The sequence below is a fragment of the Quercus robur genome, chromosome 1 (genome assembly GCF_932294415.1).
Source record: "Quercus robur chromosome 1, dhQueRobu3.1, whole genome shotgun sequence".
In the NCBI taxonomy this organism is placed as follows: Eukaryota; Viridiplantae; Streptophyta; class Magnoliopsida; order Fagales; family Fagaceae; genus Quercus; species Quercus robur.
In genome coordinates this window covers 1,286,925-1,304,466 of record NC_065534.1, presented here as the reverse complement: position 1 = coordinate 1,304,466, position 17,542 = coordinate 1,286,925, and the positions used below count along the sequence as shown (strand labels likewise).

Genomic DNA, 17,542 nt, shown 5'->3' with positions numbered 1-17,542 from the left:
GCACTCACTGCTGTAGTTGATACTGCCAAGTATAAGTATAGGTTTTCCCCTTGCTTGGATGGACTTAAGAGGGGTGGGTTACTTAGGTAACGTTTGAGTTCTTGAAATGCTGCTTCGCATTCATCGGTCCAGGCGAAAGCTTGCTTCAAAGTCTTGAAAAAGGGAAGACATTTGTCCGTCGGTCTAGAGACGAACCTGTTTAAGGCTGCGATCCTTCCTGTGAGTTTCTGGACTTCCTTGATGGTTCTGGGCGATGCCATATTGATTATGGCTTGCACTTTCTCCGGGTTTGCTTCTATTCCTCTTTAGGACACTATGAAGCCCAAGAACTTCCTTGATGCTACAACAAAAACACATTTACTTGGGTTCAACTTCATTTGGTATTGTTTGAGGGTAGTGAACGTCTCCCCTAGGTCGTCCAGATGCGTAGGCTCTTCTTTACTCTTGACGAGTATATCATTCACGTATACTTCCATGTTCCTGCCAATCTGTTTGCTGAACATTTTGTTCACTGGTCTCTTATACGTAGCTCCGGCATTCTTCAGTCCAAAAGGCATTACCTTGTAACAATAGAGTCCCTGACTCGTGATGAAAGCACTCTTCTCCTGATCTTCTTCTGCCATCCTTATCTGGTTATATTCCGAGAAAGCATCCATGAACGACAGCAAGTTGTGTCCGGCCGTGGAATCCACAAGCTGATCTATCCTTGGTAGGGGGAAACTGTCCTTCGGGCATGCCTTATTCAGGTCTATGAAATCCACGCACATTCTCCATTTCCCATTTGTTTTTTTTACTAGGACAACGTTTGCGAGCCATTTAGGATAGTGTACTTCCCGGATGAAACCTGTTGCCAATAGTTTGGTAACTTCGTCTGTAACTACTTGGTCTCGTTCTGGGGCGAAGACTCTTCGTCTTTGCTAGACAGGTTTTCTTTCCGGGTTCACATTCAACTTATGCTGAATGACTTCTGGAGCTATGCCTAGCATATCCTCATGGCTCTATATAAAGGCGTTTCGGTTTTCTTTAAGGAATTGGATAAGCCTTGTTCTCATCTCAGGGCTTAATGTCGTCCTTATCTTTGTGGTCTTGGTTGCCTTTCCTTCGACTAGTTCCACTATGTCCAAGGCTTCCATTTTGTCCTCGTCATTCTCTTCGATCATCCATGTGTGATTCTCCTTTGCGTCCAGGACGGCTTGATAACACTCCCTGGCTAAGACTTGATCTCCTTTTACTTCACCGACCCCGTTATCCGTTGGGAATTTTACCTTCAAGCAATAGGTTGACGTGGCCGCATTCCATTAGTTAAGTGTGGGCCTCCCAATGATCACATTGTAAGACGAGGGGCAGTCTACCACCAGGAAGTCTAATTGACGAGTTAACTGCGTCGGGTAGGTCCCCACTATTACTGTTAGCATCACTATGCCCCTGGGATATACTCTGTCTCTGCTGAAACTGACGAGGGGGGAGTCAAATGAATGCATTCTCCTTGGATCTAGCTTCAGCTCTTGAAAGGTAGGGAGGTAGATGATGTCTGCGGAGCTACCATTGTCCACGAGGATCCTTTTGGTATTAAATCCTTCTATATTCAGCATTATAACCAAAGGGTCATTGTGGGGCTGCTTCCCTTCCCTAGCGTCCACTTCATTGAAGTACATGTCCCGGTCAGTCCGTTGTTGCTTGAACAGAGGTATCATGTGGACGCTATTCACCTGTCTCTAGTACGCTTTCTTGAGGGATTTTAATGACCCTCCTGCGAAAAGCCCTCCTGTAATTGTCTTTATCTCTCCAATCACGCCTGGTGTAGGTTGGAACGGCTATTCATCACTCTTGGAAGAGGACCCATGTTGACTCTTATTGCCATCCTTGAACTTATTATATTCTCCCTTCTTTACGTATTTTTGTAATTTGCCCTTCCGTATTAACTCTTCTATTTGTTCCTTTAGGTCCCTACAATCTTCCGTGTTGTGGCCATGATCCTTGTGGAATCAACAGTAATTATTCTTATCACGAACGTTAGGAGATGAGCATAATGGTCTTGGTCATTTGAGATAGTGCTCGTCCTTAATCTGCATTAAAATTTTGTCAACAGGCATAACTAGAGGGGTAAATTTTACCGTCCGAGGACCTTTGTCTTCTTTTCTTCTATTCCCGTCATTATTTCGACAATCTGGGCGTTCCCTCTTTTGACCCCTATGCTCATCATCCCTTCTTCCTTTGTCTCCTGGCTTTCCTACGTCCTTTATGGCTGCTAAAGCGTCTTCGACATTCATGTACTTCTGTGCTTTTAGGAGCGTTTCTACCATCGTCTTTAGAGGATTCTTTGCGAGTGAAGCCACGAGATCTCTAGATCTCAGTCCTACTTTGAAGGTCGTCAGCTGTACTTTGTCATTAGCTTCGTCTACCTCAAGGGTCTCCCGAGTAAAACGTTTCACGTATGACCTCAAGGTTTCCTTTTCCCCCTGCTTAATGGTGAGTAAGTGGTCCGCTGGCCTCTTGGGATGCTGCCTCCCAATGAAGTGACGCAAGAAAGCGCTACTTAACTGCTCGAAGTTGTCGATGGACGATGCGAGCAACTTTGTGAACCATTCCCTTGTAGCCCCTTTGAGAGTGGTGGGAAAGGAATGACACAGTATCTCGTCAGGTGGTTGTTGAAGGCCCAGTGTCATTTTGAAGGTATTAAGGTGATCCTGAGGGTCTATGAGCCCATCGAACGGCTCAAGTTAAGGTAAACAAAACTTTGACGGCACAGGGCATTCAAGGACTACTGTAGTGAAAGGCGAATAAATGGCCCTTACCATTCTGTCTACGCTTCAGTCTGTCTTCTCCTTAATATCATTCCTCAATTCGTCCATCTCCTTCCTCATCTCTCGAAGGAGATCTAAATTCTGCTCGTCCGGAGTAGTAGGTCTTTGATGAATACTTCTCTTATGGCTATCCCCTTCTCCCTCCATGTTATCCTTGGACCGATTCTCTTCCTATTGAACCTGTAGCTTCATTTCTTGATTTTGTTTGGTGAGTTCTTCAATGATGGCCGCAAGAGCTTGAACTTACTGGGCCAAGGCTGCAGAATCTGGATTGGATTCCATTTGAATGTAGAAGTTGATGGAAACTACGTTTTCAAATATGAATCTGAAAAAGCCGTTTCCCACAGACGGCACCAAACTGATGAAGTGTGAATTCGTCAGTTAGAGAAGGCAGATGGAACCGATCTTCAGCCCGGGTGATAGTGTCCTTAAGGTGGTCACCGGTATGGTGCTTGCCACAAAGTCTCCGATGCCAAAGTCAATGTTAAGAAGTTCGTTTAGAAAGAATAATGTAATATGACAGAGCAAGAAATATAGTTAAGTGTGTCTATGTACCTTGTGTTGGTAATGTGAGAGTTATATATATATATATATATATATATATATGTTACCTTGGATTCTGACTGTTGTGGTTAATGATGGGACGTTAATGCCTTTCTTGGTAACGCCTCCTGCTTAATAATGGGGTTTTAATGTGCTTTCAACGGTTTGCGTAGCTATTGTTGTAACCGTCCGAGGTGTTACTGGTAGTATTGAATGGTCCTGATACCTTCGTCAATGATGGAGGCATTTATTTCGGTCCGTCCATGAGGATGATCTCGTCTGTAATATTGGGTTCGTCGGTAGTTGATTTCATCAGTCCCATCAAGGTTTAACAAAGTTGGTTCTGTATCTTTTATGTTTTTTATGGCTGTAATTTTTGTGACTTTTATCATGTTTTTTCCCTTTTTGCCTAGAAGGAGCAATAGGGGGCAAACCGTATTGTTCACAGAAATTACCCATTTCATATTTAGCTTTTCTTTTATTTTTTAATTGGTGTTTTAACAGTTTTTCATCATTGCACATATTAATGCCAAGTTTTTTAATAGTGCTTAAAATATCACCATAAGTCAAATTATCATAATCAATAAAATCATTTTTAACAATTAACTCTTGTTTTACCTTATGAGCAAAGATAGGAGGCAGACCGTCAATGAACTTTTCTTTTCAATAAGGCTTGAAATAGTCTTTCCGATGCATTACTCTGGAAAGGAAAACATCTTGGTACCATCTATAAACAGACATAGTAGGACATCTCAAATTATTTAGCAAATCAGAAATTCGAGATGAAATATTAGATGGAGTACCAACAAAATGTTTGATAATAGTATAAATCAAGGTATTAACACCACCAGGAATACCTCGACCAATACTTTCATCAAAAACAGGCAAACCTTCATCATTCTTTTTGACAGCATGTTTAATAGATTCTTTGGAATCTTCTGTGAGATATGAATCCCACCATCCATGAAGAGTACTAGAAAAACCAGTAGCAAGAAGGTCAACAATTTTAGGGTGATCAAGATTATGGTTATTAACATAAGCAATTCCAACCATAGACATGTGACACATTTTATTAATGATTTTTTGTTCAGACAAACCATCAATATTCCATTCATAAATCTTATCAGCAGAAACAGAAAACTGAGTTTGAAAAGGTCTTTCTTCAAACTGTATATCAGGAGGAGTAGGTTTTGAATACCAATTTTTTGTAAGAAACATAGGTTTGGAATTTCCAACAAATCTTTTAATTTCTGGTAAATCATCATCAAAAATCTTTTTTGCAGAAACAGAAGATACAGTATCAGAATCTGTACTTTCATCAGAAACAATTTCTTTTCCATTTCTCGAAATAGTGCAAGCTGTACTTCGAGAAGTACCCTCAGTTTTAACTTTTAAATCAAAAAACATTTTTTTAACAATTTCAAGAGTTTTAGATTGGGAGGTTTTGAACTTGAAATTTTATCATGACTGGGTAGACTAATCAAAGGTTCCTCAGTCTTGACAGAAACATGTTTTTCAGAAATAGATTTTTCTAGAGAAGCAGTTTTGTCAATAAATTTTTCTTCAATACGGTCAAGTTGTTGACCAATAACATGCAAAGATTCATTAGTAAAATTGTTTTGTTCAATAAGACTAACAATAAGTGTTTTATCATCAGCAATTTTGAAAGGAGAGGCCTTCACTTCCTCTTTTGTCACTTCATCCTTCTTAGTAGTTATCAAAATTGGCTCAAGAGGAGGATGACTAGCCCTAATAATGGTTTTATCTATTTTAACAAAATTTGATTTTTTTTTTATCACATTTAAATGTTGTTTTGAAACCTCATCTTTTGAAACATAATGGTCTTCAAGAAAATCAAAAAAAAAAATATGTTTTTTCAATTGATTCATCTTTTCCAACCATTTTCTCTTAACACGGTCTTTTTCAAATTGAGCAAAATTATTTTGGAAATATTTTCTTTTAGGTCTGTTTTTTGAAAGCATAAACTCATTGTACAAAGAATCCCAATCAATTTCAAAATCATCGTTTAAAACAGTTAAAACTCTTAATTGATTTTGGTAAACAGGAGGATTTTCAATAAGAGGAGAATCAAAATCTGATGGAGTAACAGAAACAGAGTCTTCTTTATCATCAATAGCAACATTGCCATGAGGAGAGGAAGATTCAGTTTTAGTAGAATAGAAAGGAGTGCTAACTTGTGAGTTACCACTGGAAACTCCTTTTAGCTTTAAACCTGTAGGTTTTTCAAGACTTTTTTACAAAAAATCATTGAGATCTCTTTTTGAAATATTTTCAGATCTAGTAAAGGAATGTCTTCCTTCGTTGATCCTCAAAGGAGGATTGTTTTGAAAACTTATTTTAACAGTACCATCAAGATATTGTTGAATATGAGTGAGATATAGTTCATCAAAAACAGGTTTAGCAGGAGGGGATTCTTGTTCCAACAACCAATCATTAGGAAGTTTAACATCTTGCCATTGAATCATTTTTGAAACTTGAATTTTAGCATCAGGGGTTGAACATTGAATTAACATGGTTTTACCAGAAGGTTCCCTAGGAATCTTAGCGCATGGGTTCATTTGAGTACCCAATAATCTATAATAAATGCGATAAATCAAAGCAAAAGGCTTACTACCTTCTTCCATGTGATAACCAGATGAAGCAATATTTAATGTCAAAACTTTAACAATATTAGGACCATCCAAAGTAAGAGTAAGATTAGGATAACAGTTAAAATAAACAAAACCATCATACATAGATGTAGTAATCATACCAAGAATGCTATCTTCAAAAATCTTAAATCTAGCATCTCTTAAACACATAAGAACAGAAGCATTAATACCCATTCGGGTAAGTGGTTTAATAGCAACTTGAACCATACCAATATGCAAATAACTAAATTTTTTAGCAGCAAGGAATTCATTAATATTTCTTTTAGTGAACAAACAGCATTTTTCATGAACTTTTGAAATAGAGAAAATTTGTTCAACAGTTCTGGCTTTATAAGCAGAATGAAAAGCACTTTCAACAAAACTAGTTTTATAAATAGTTTTAGTATCAACTTTAGGAACATTCCAATTACGAAAATCAGGGATCGACTCATTATCATCAATAGTGTGATATTCTTCATTTACAATATCAGGAGGACAACTAGTCCTGGAGCTGATAGAAGAGTTAGATCTCCTCAACCTATCCATACTATCCTAGGTTCAACACTCAGTTATCATGTTTTTCTCACAACCGTTGCATTTCGTAACACATACCCTAACCAACCTTATACTTCTCATGCCCTACACACCCTCTCTTGGCTCAAATGGGCCTTACAGTTCAGTTCTGGGAATTCACTTTACGACTTGGGTGGTGCCAACGACGGTAAGAAGGGAACACAACAACGAAATATCAAAGTTTTGGGTAGACACAGACAGAGAGACAGAGAACACAACAACACTATTACCGGCCCGAAAAGAATGGCTTTGATACCATAAAGTGGGAAGGGGACACACTGCTGAAGGGAAGCGACAGAAGCACAGTAATATTGTAATAAAAATAATGTACGTAACTTGAAAATAAATAACTTGAAAGTAAAAACAATTATAAGGCGGTAGAACCAGCCAAGTCAAATGGCACTGTAGTAACTGTTCAAAACCACCGGGGGGAATGGTTCACTACATCAAAAGGGGAACTACAGTAGCTACAACTTTTTTTGTATTTTTTTTCTTTTAAATATTTAAAAGAACCCGCATATATATTGATATACTGACACAACAAATTTCACAATATTTTCAAAATTATTGAGATGTCAATTTCTTATAAGTCAAAATAAAATAATAAAATATGAAATTGTAACCAACCACAACTGAAAATAAATGTTTTGTGAAAATGTTGCGACATTTGTTGGGTGAATGTGTAAAAACTACCATACTTTTGGTTTGTTCAATATGTACTGTTCATCGCTTTTTTTTAATATTTTTTTTTTAGTCATCGATTTGTGCTCCTTTTTTCTATATATAAAAAGAGCGAATATGTTTATGAATAGTGTTATAAACAGTATTTTTGGTTTAGTGACTTGCTTTTTCCTCCTTTTTTTTCCTTCAAGTTTACCAACTTGGTTTGAGCTTTTTTTTTTTTTTTTTTTTTTTTTTTTTTTTCTTTTCTTTTCTTTTCTTTTCTTTTCTTTTCTTTTAAAGGATCTTTATATGTTTACTTTCTACTTATAATGTAAACTTACATTGTATACACACAAAAAGTAGCAAATATTATATACATTTGCAAACAAAAATTGTACAAATTTTGCAAATGTGTACAAAATTTACCAATTTTTATGTGTTTACAATATAAATTTACATTGTAAGTGCAATTTATATTTCTATATATATTATATATAAAAAGAGTGAATGTGAAAAGTTACAATAATTTCGCTACAGTAGTTTTGGTTTGTTTAACTTTCACTGTTTTGTTGGCCTTTTTTTTTTGGGTGAACGCATAAAGTCATAGTATATTCGCTATATTATTTTTGGTTTGTCCACAATAATTTTCACAACAAATCAAATATGGTAAATTGTTATTGGTTCTAATTTAAACTTACCAATGAAATTATTTTTTTGCCCACCAATAACAACTTGTAGTAACCTACTTCTTATTATTTATTGTGAAAATGTCATGGACGTAACATTTTTTTGTGTAAAAAATGTTAAGACATCTTAATGTTGTCACAATATTTTAAACTGCTGAGTTGTCAATTCTTTACAAGTTAAAATAAAATATAACAAAATTATAAAGGTATTATGAAAATGTTGCGTTATTCTATTGTGCTTTTAGAAATTTTTTGTTGGTTTAATCAAGTTTGTTGAGCCAAAATTCACTATTCTACATACAATTTTCTTGGGTTAACTTTTTGTGTATTTTTTTCTTTACACACTATTTTAAGTAAAAACACATAGTTTTGCACACAAAAACAAAAACAAAAACTTAGGAAAAAAACATTTCTCATCCTTTATGTTTGGGGTAGTTTACAATTCTTCCTTAAACTTTAAAATCAAGCAATTTTTCCCTTAATATTTTGGAAAAGATCAAATATGTCATATTGTTATTTTCTCAGTTAAACCATAATGAAAGCTTATGATTCTTAAAATATTTTATTGTGTAATGTCTAAATTACTCCTGCTAAATTTTAACATCCTAATTTTTTTTTTTTTTTTTTTACGTATTTTGAGTTTTAAATGATAAAAATTCTTAGAAAGTTAGAATGATGATATTTGAGACACAAGCCTTTTGTTATCTTTTTTTTTTTTTTTTTTTTTTTTTTTTTTTTTTAAATTTCTTAGCAAAACTCAGTTGCTTATTGTTGGAAGATGATGATATTCGTTATCATTCTTAAAAATTTTTAGAGAATAGATATATTGTCTTTAGCAAGTAGGTACTAAAAAACTAATATAGTTAAATAAATATTTATATGTTAAATAGTTACCCTAACTTTGTGGTTGATCAAAATTCTTAAATGAATAAGATTAACTTTTTATGGCATAATTATCAAAATTCTTAAAATTAATGTCTCTTTTGATTAATGTAAATCTCTATATACTTTAAAAATCAAATGATTCATATCTTTGTTTTATAATATAAATAAAATCTAAAATTACCTTAATTACTACAGTATTTTTTTTTCAAAGCAAGCACGTGCCTTGCACGTGCTGCCCTAATTAGTATTACTAATAAATGATCAAACGAAAGCATTATTAGAGCATCCACAGCAGTGGAGTTAAAAATATAGTAATTTAGCTCCACCAAAAGTTACTTTATTTATTTTACCTACACACATGCTACAGCAGTGGATCTATTTTAGTTTTTAACACAATAAAATAATATAAACATCACAATAAAATAATATAACTAATACAATAAAATAATATATCCTACTATCCAAAAAACTTCCACAGCACCAACCACAACCACTTCTACCATCAGACACAGCCACAACCACACCCACAACCACCACCACCACCACCAGTCCATAGCAGAAAAAAAAAAAAAAAAAAAAAAACTCAAATCTCCAATCTTTTTCCTCAACCCAGACCAAACAAAATCACCAATCACAAACAGAATAAAAAATCACCAATCACAAACAGGCACAACGTCGGCAAACTGGGTCGGCAGAAGGAATGGGTCGGCGAGCTCCATGGGTTTTAGACCAGTGGCTTGATGAGCAAGCGATCGGTGGCGTGAGATGAGATGAGATGAGGCGTGAGGCGTGAGGCGGCGTGAGATGAGATGAGATGAGGCGATCGGCGGCATGAGGCAATCGGCGGCGTGAGGCGATCGGCGGCAGAAGAGAAGTTTGCTTGAGAGAGTTTTTTTTTTTTTTTTTTTTTTTGACTGAAATGGTAGAGCTTGAGAGAGTTTTGAGAGAGAGATGAGAGAGTGACTGCGACAGATGAGAGATGAGAGATGAGAGAAACTTTTTATTATTTTATTAACCGGCCGAATACTTTTTTTTTTTTTGGTTGCTCTCAACTATAGATGTGCACTGTAGCTGAACATCTAAAATTTTTACTTATGCCTCCACTGCTGCAGCGTGATTTTTGTGTTTGTGGAGCTAAATTTTAGCAATATAGCAATATGCCTCCACTGTATAAGGACCTATAACTTTTGAGGCGTGCATGTATCGCATCAAGTTGTGGTTTGGATATTTTTCAACCCAACACAATCTCCTCGTCGATTTGAGAAATCTTCAACATAACATAACATATGATGATAGCTCTAAAAACCAACCTAACCTGATATGTTGGTCAGTTGGTGTCAGGTTGTGTTGGGCCATTGAGTTTTCGTTCAGTTATCTAAGTTCATTTTTAATAACACAATTGAACCTAATACTTTAATTTTATCGAAACTAATTCTTAGAATACCAAAGTATATCAAAGTAACATATATGTCAGATTTTTATTTTCACGATATCAAATCAAAGTATATATGATAATGTATGTCACTGTCCACACCAACACAAAAAAAACCCAGCTACATTTTTGTCCACCTTAGTAGCTAGTGATGAGGATTCGCATAACATCAATGGCTTTGAGCATTTTCATCACGGATCATAGAAATGAAATCCCATGCATGACGAATAGAGAATTTCTTAAAGAAGATATATCTCCTCTCCTCCCTAAACACATAAGAAAGACCCAGATTCTGCAAGATCTACAACTAGAGTAAACACTGGTGTAGGTACTATCCTCCCTGAGAGTTTAAGCGTAAAAAGCACTACAATATTTAGACATACAAAACCTAAGAAATCACCCTATACTAAGCCAGTCAAAAGCATTGAAGTATCTTAATTATAGTAAGTTTACTCTAAAAAGTTATTTATGTAAAACTACTATTGGTACATTTTCCATGTTGTTTTCATTTATATTTTGGCCCTTAAAAGTATAAGTGTCACGCCCCAAACCCAATACCTGGATTTGTGACCATGACCGGCATGCTAATATCAAGCCTAAACCTGATATTAACAAGAACCAACTTAACTTAAACTTTTACAAAAGCTTTCCTCTTTCTTTTCAATCCTTGTTTCTTTATTTAGATTATATGACCTTTCACTTGACATTCAGAGCATCTACATTGTACTCCAAAGAATAACATAACTCACTAGTTACTCAAATTCTGAATTTCACATAATACATCTCTTAATACTTTAAGGTACACACTTTCATTAGATCCTAAAATACACAATACTACAAAGCTAAACATCAAATTGCTAATTTAGGATCTATACATATTAAACTAAAACCAGCTTCTTCCAAACTCGACTAAGGCTCCCTCTGCTCCAAAATAAAACCTGCTAACTGAAAGAGTGGAAGGGGTGAGCTACATAGCTCAGTAAAGGTAAGATATATGAGAATTCAATAAGGATACATGTAAATCAGATCATTTCATTCTATGAATATTCGAACAGGAGAACATCTTTTCATGCATAATATTTTATACTATTCATAATAGCTTATACACTCTTAATAGAAAATAATTGTTCTCCTTTTTCTTATCGGGTTGATATTACTAAAACCTTTCAGATTAAACTTCTTTCATTTTCTACAAAGTCACCATATATATATTCTCATTACAAAATAATTATTTTAACTTAAATCAGATAATCGACAACTTTATATTAAACTAGAAACATCTTGACTAATAAGAAAACTTTTCTTTATAAACTTTTTCTCATAAAATACTATACCTTTCATGGTCATAAAACTTAACGTTTCATAAAAACAGATATCTGATAACTTTTAAATATAACTTGTACTTTCATCAGAAACTTTATCTTTATAGCACAATAGAGCTTCAGAAACTTTTATCTTTAATGAACAGCTTTTCTTTTCATCAGAAACTTTTTATTTTCATGAGAGCTTTTAACTTTTAATAATGCATTTAAACAAAATAATTCTCTCATGATTAATAACATGACATAGCTGTTCATAAATAACTTATTGATTAGCCCATATCTGATAAGTCTGTACTTATTTGGGAGGCTTCTAGCACCACGGTGCTAGACATCCAGCATTCCCCACAATGCTAGGTATTCTCGGGATTACATCATAATACATATCTTCCAACCATGGGGGCAGGTTGGCTTCCCCCACAAGTTGGCCGTAACCAACAAGGGGCGAGTACAGCAGAGCCAGTCCCACTTAATGGCCAATCATATAACGTTTTCCATGAAAAGCTAGTAATTAACACCTACTAGCAGAGTTCAGATCACTAGAGGACATAACCCGAAAGTACTTCATACTTTACATCATACTGAAATTTTGCATAAGATTTCATAATAATAGCATTTCCATTCTTTTCTTTAAACATCATGTTCGTGGAATCAATAATAGCATCAATATGCTTAAATCATATACATAAGTTTTTCGAAAGCTCACGAACATATCTTTGTCAGAATAATGATTACATGCCATATCTCTAATCAAAAACATTTTTATGCGTAATATATTTTAAAATAACCTCATGACTTACCAAATGCCCATATAACTTATCCCTTACCTGAAAGCAGAGGAACCGAGAGCCTAAAGTCGAAGGAGCTTAAACTTGGATACTGGTAACACCTAAACCAAATATCAAAGCTTATTACTATCCATAATTCCTTATCATAAACTTCACATTCATCTCAAAGCCTATCTCTTAGAATCAAGGACGTCCTAATCCCAACTCAAAGAGGTTCCCACAAACATAAAATGCATTCATCAGACAACATGATGTACTAAATCATAGAGAAACCAATTCATAAAATTTATATATTATTCTAACATACCAAAGGATGAGCATATTTAATTATAGCTCAAAACATTCACCCTAACTTTAGAATTAAACCCTCAAAGTTAGGCATGTCCCTTACTGTTCACTGTTCTATTCCAGCAGCATATGCCCCATTTGTAAAATACAAACAGGCTGTCCAAACACATCCAATTGTCATGAAATTTTATATAACTACTCCCCTGTATGTTCATTATAAACCATAAAAATTACGGAGTCAAAGCATAAACCCATAATTTACTAAAAATCACACAAGACAGCATACTCAAATCTGTCTTGACAGAATTTCATGCAATTTATAAATTAAACCATTATTTTTATATTAATCCAAATGCTGTGAGACCAATTCAATAACAACCATAAGTGTCTTAGGTTTCATAGGAATTATCCCTAGCATCCAAATTCACTATATACAATTTCATACATAATTTAACATGCATGAACACAGAATCTGTCACAGTGACAGCTTCAGTACATATTCTTATAAAATCATCAACAAATAGCAATAGGCCTTAATTTCATTTGGGTATTTTTATACCTATAATTAACATACTAAAATATGTCATTAAACATTAAATAAATCATAATATCATCAAACCTTCAAATCACTAAAACAGAATCATAATTCAGCCTATAAAATCAAGATAGAGGTTAAAGAGTTAGAAATAAACAAATGAAGTTTTGATTACTTACCCCCAACAATTTGAAGCTGAAGTTTTAGTATTAACTCTTTAATTTCTTCTTTAGAGAGAGATATTTTGCTTTGGTGAGAGAGAGAGGGCTGCCATGTAAGAAGGGGAGAAGAAAGAAACAAAGAACAAGGAAAAGAGTAGGGAAAGAGGGGCTGGAATTTCTGTCTGGTGCAGCCAAGAAAATAAGGCAAGAGAGAAGACTTTTGGGGCAGCAAAATCAGATAAAGAGAGTGAACTTGGGTGGAATACGTGTGATGCTAAGGAAAAATCTCACCACCCACTTTTTCAACCTTTCTTTTTCTTTGCATTCACACTTACACTTTCCTACAAAGAATAATATCACTTTGCATGTACGTGTGTATATATATATATATATATATATATATAGGTCAACGGGGATACTAAAGTTGCTCTCACTGACACCATCTACGAGAAGGTGGGGTCGTCATTCTTTCCAGCCGCCATACGGTTTATATATATACATTAAAAGAGGATATATGTTCTAATTACTTTGAGAGAGCATAAAAGAAGAATTCGGATGGAGTCTTGTCTTTCTTTCAAAGTGTGGACCCATGGGTTTGACAAAAGGGACTAAAGAGAGTTCTTAGCACTTTCCTTAAGAGAAAAAGAGAGCAAAATGAGGTGAGAGTTTCAGATTTATGTGTGGACCCGTGGAAAAATGAGAGCATGGGAGTTCCATGGAAATTCTAGTTACATTGAAAAGTCAAAGAAGAGATAAGATGAAGACTTATCTTTCTTTTGATATATGATCCGTGGATTTGAGGGAGGGAGAGTGAGAGCTTTTTGAGTCTTCTCTTTTCTTTGAGAAAGTCAAAGAAGAGATGAGGTGGAGTTTGTTCATTGCATGGTACTTGGGCATGATGTGTTGGATTTCCATTGGTTGCATGTGTAAGTGAAATTACAACCATAATATCTCATGCATCATACATAGTTAAAACACCACAACTATATATATATATATATATATATATATATCTCATAACTTAACCACTTAATATAGTTTTGTACATAATTAGTGTATGTGTATATATATACAATACAAATGGCCATTCAATTATTTATAATTTTTATAATTCTCATTCAATGGCATTATAAAATAATATGCTTATTAAATACTCTTATATTAATTTTAGAAAGTAAGTGGCTTAAAATATTAATAATACTTAACCACTTAAACACATAGTTTAATTATAAAAATTGGGTCGGAGTGTTACAATAAGGGGGTGGCTATGGTCTGGAGGTATTCCTTTAGGCATATTTCAAACATATTACCGGAAAAAAAAAGGCTCGAAGATATAGTAATTACTGGCATCATATAGCTATGGGCTGCCCTTTGCTTTCTCTTTTGTAGGCATCTATTTTATGAGTCAATAGTACAATCATCTTAATGGTATTAAAAGTCAGAGGATTCGTTTTGTAGGTATATATTTTCTAAACAACATAATACTAAGGAAATAAAATGCAGGTCTATAACACATGTTTTCAAACACGTATCATGCTATAAAACTTAGTCAACAGTCATGCAAACACTGTAAACATAGTTAAGATAAATCTATTGTATATTAATTAGATGCCCAACTATTAAAACAATCTAAATATCATAGCCTTTGAATTATAAGTCTGGAGTACCCTAAAAAAAGAATCTAAATATTCCAAGCAAAACCAAATCATTTCAAAGGTTGCGGAATGAAGAAGTAACTGAATTAAAAATTAGAGGAGAAAAAAATGAAAAAAAAAAATTGAAGATTTTGGTAATGCGAGATCCCCCTCTGATAGTCATCCATTTCCCACAAAACAAATGCAGCACAAAACAGTAATTAATGGCAGAGCAATGTACCTGTAATCAATGGCGACGGCTGCAATGAGGGTTCGATGGAAGCACCAGGGCTCTGGCAACGGCGTCCGATCAAAGAGGGTGAGGGAGACTGGATAGGGAGAGTGAGACTGATAAAGAGTGGGGGAGAGTGAGGAATTGCACCGATCGCAAAGAGCACGGGAGAGTGTAAAGGGAGAGTGATGGCAGAGAGCGAGGGAGAGTGTACAGGGAGAGAGTGGATAGGCGTTGTGAGATGTTAGGCATTCAAATTGTTAAGGCAAACTCGATTTTCTAGTTACCGAGTTATCCGTGTATACACAAGCATTTTTTTTATTGGAAAAAACAATGTCTGCTTTGAAAGCGTGGCACAAAGCTTGTACTAACTTGACTATATGAATATCGAGGTTTTTATTAACTCGCTTATAGGATAATTGAGTTTTATATGAAAATCGAGCCTTACATTATCGAGTTTCAAAACAGAGGCATATCACTATATAGTTTGAGAAATGGGGTAAAATGTTGGAAAGTTTTGCTGTAAGGGGTAAAACCCCATACTGGCCATAAGTCTTGTGCTAGAAAATTGATTAGTAACTAATAACATCCGTTCCATGAGATGAAGTATCCTTTTGAAGTGCTTGTTCACTCAATCTAAGGCGTTTAACTTTCTCAAGTTCAACTTTTAACGCCTCCTTTAGATCACCCTTAGGTTTCCCAGCATGAATAGCAATTAGATTCTTCATTCTTGTATGCACATGCTCCTGGTGGACGTGATTCACAGTCATCATTATCCTCATTAGGACTTGGACGTGATTTACAGTCATCACTATCCTCATCAGGACTTGAATAACTTTGGTTTCAAAATAAATGAAAAACCGTAAAATAATAATTTACAGTCATCACTATCCTCATCATTTTAAAAAATAATAATAATAATTTTTAAAAAAATAATAATAATTTTTTTAAAAAAATAATTTTTTTTTAAACAAAGAAAATAACAAAAGAAGAGCCCATACCTTTACTCGACTTTATAAAAAAATATTAGGGTTTGCACTGTTTTTATAGTGTTCATAATTAACCTCGCAAATTTGGAGATAAATTATCAACGTTTGATTTTGAGTTTAAGTTGGACTTGTTATAGAGAGAGAAAGTTTCACTCCTTATTAAGTTTGAGCTAAACAAAAATAATTTTGTTTAAAAAAATGATAATGATGAGTTTGAGTTTAAGTTGGACTTGTTAGAGAAATAGAGTTTTACTCTTTGTTAAGTTTGAACTAAACAAAAATAATTTTATTTAAAAAAATGATAATGATGTGGCAAGCTCTAGAGAATAAAGAAGTTAATAAAAAGTCAAAAGTTTCGGTTATATATATGTGTGTGTGTGTGTGTGTGTAAGGTCACAATTTGGTTCCTAAACCCAAAAGGTAAAAGGATCTAGGCCCAAATAGCCCAATACTTTGAATTTGTAGAGAGTGGGTTAGAAAACTATGCTCTAATGAGTTGGGTAACCATTATAATGGATCCAAATGACAAGAAAATAAAGATAGACTGGTTTAATCTAAAGAGAATTATCCTCGGCACAATCCGAGGAGATCAGTTTTTGTATATATCACTTGAATTGGATTATAGGCACAGTTCTTGTTGCTACAATGTTTTTCTCTTAATTCTCTGATCCTTATTCTTAGTGCATTCTTTCTCTTTTATACTGCCTCGCTTCTTTCATCTCCACCTTTCACGTGTAGATCAGATCACTGGTGTTCATCCTTGTCCCATTAGCACCTTCCTGAAATCTTTGGAAGTAGCTGTAAGACTGAAAATTATTGTTCAGTTATCACTTCCTCATTAATGCGGCTAGAGAGTTAGCTACAGAGCATTCAATGTAATGCTAGCAGCTTTCTCTTAGATATTTCATAGCTCCCCTTTGTCCCATGCTTCCATGATGTGCATCCTTATCAATAGAATCTCCCAGAACGTTACTTTGGATGGCAGATCACACATTCTGACCTCTGCTTTACTCAGCCAAGGAAGCATCCCTCCTCGGACCACCTTCTTAGACCATCATGGCCAGATCCCTTCATTTATTCATTAATGCCGACTTCCATAACAACGTTTACTCGTCTTCGAACTACTAGGCGTCCTCAGACCGGGCCCTCGGCTCAATATATACTACTAGGCCTATCATCCCTACAATATATATATATAATATCGGGTTTTGTTTCTTTGGGAGAGAGTGTTTTTAAGAGTGAAATTTAAAAAAATAATAATTGATGAAGCACGAGCTCGTCAGTAGAAGTAGGCAGATGGAATCCCTTGTTGGTGTGAGTATATGCTCTAAGGGTCACCGGTGTGGTGCCTGCCACAAC

The 17,542-nt window shown here is 34.8% G+C and overlaps 1 long non-coding RNA gene and 1 pseudogene across 2 annotated transcripts; one reads left to right on the top strand and one right to left on the bottom strand.

Annotated features, from left to right (window-relative positions):
* Positions 1–17,542, top strand: part of LOC126714843 (lysine-specific demethylase JMJ31-like) — a 67,229-nt pseudogene that overhangs the window by 33,706 nt on the left and 15,981 nt on the right.
* On the bottom strand, positions 10,932–13,682 carry LOC126714854 (uncharacterized). Of its 2 annotated transcripts, none has more exons than XR_007651689.1 (3): positions 13,347–13,682; positions 12,357–12,445; positions 10,932–11,182 (listed from the first exon to the last, which is right to left on the bottom strand). It is a non-coding gene; the product is annotated as an uncharacterized LOC126714854 (long non-coding RNA). The 2 variants fall into 2 exon arrangements; XR_007651688.1 differs by having other exon boundaries at positions 12,384–12,445.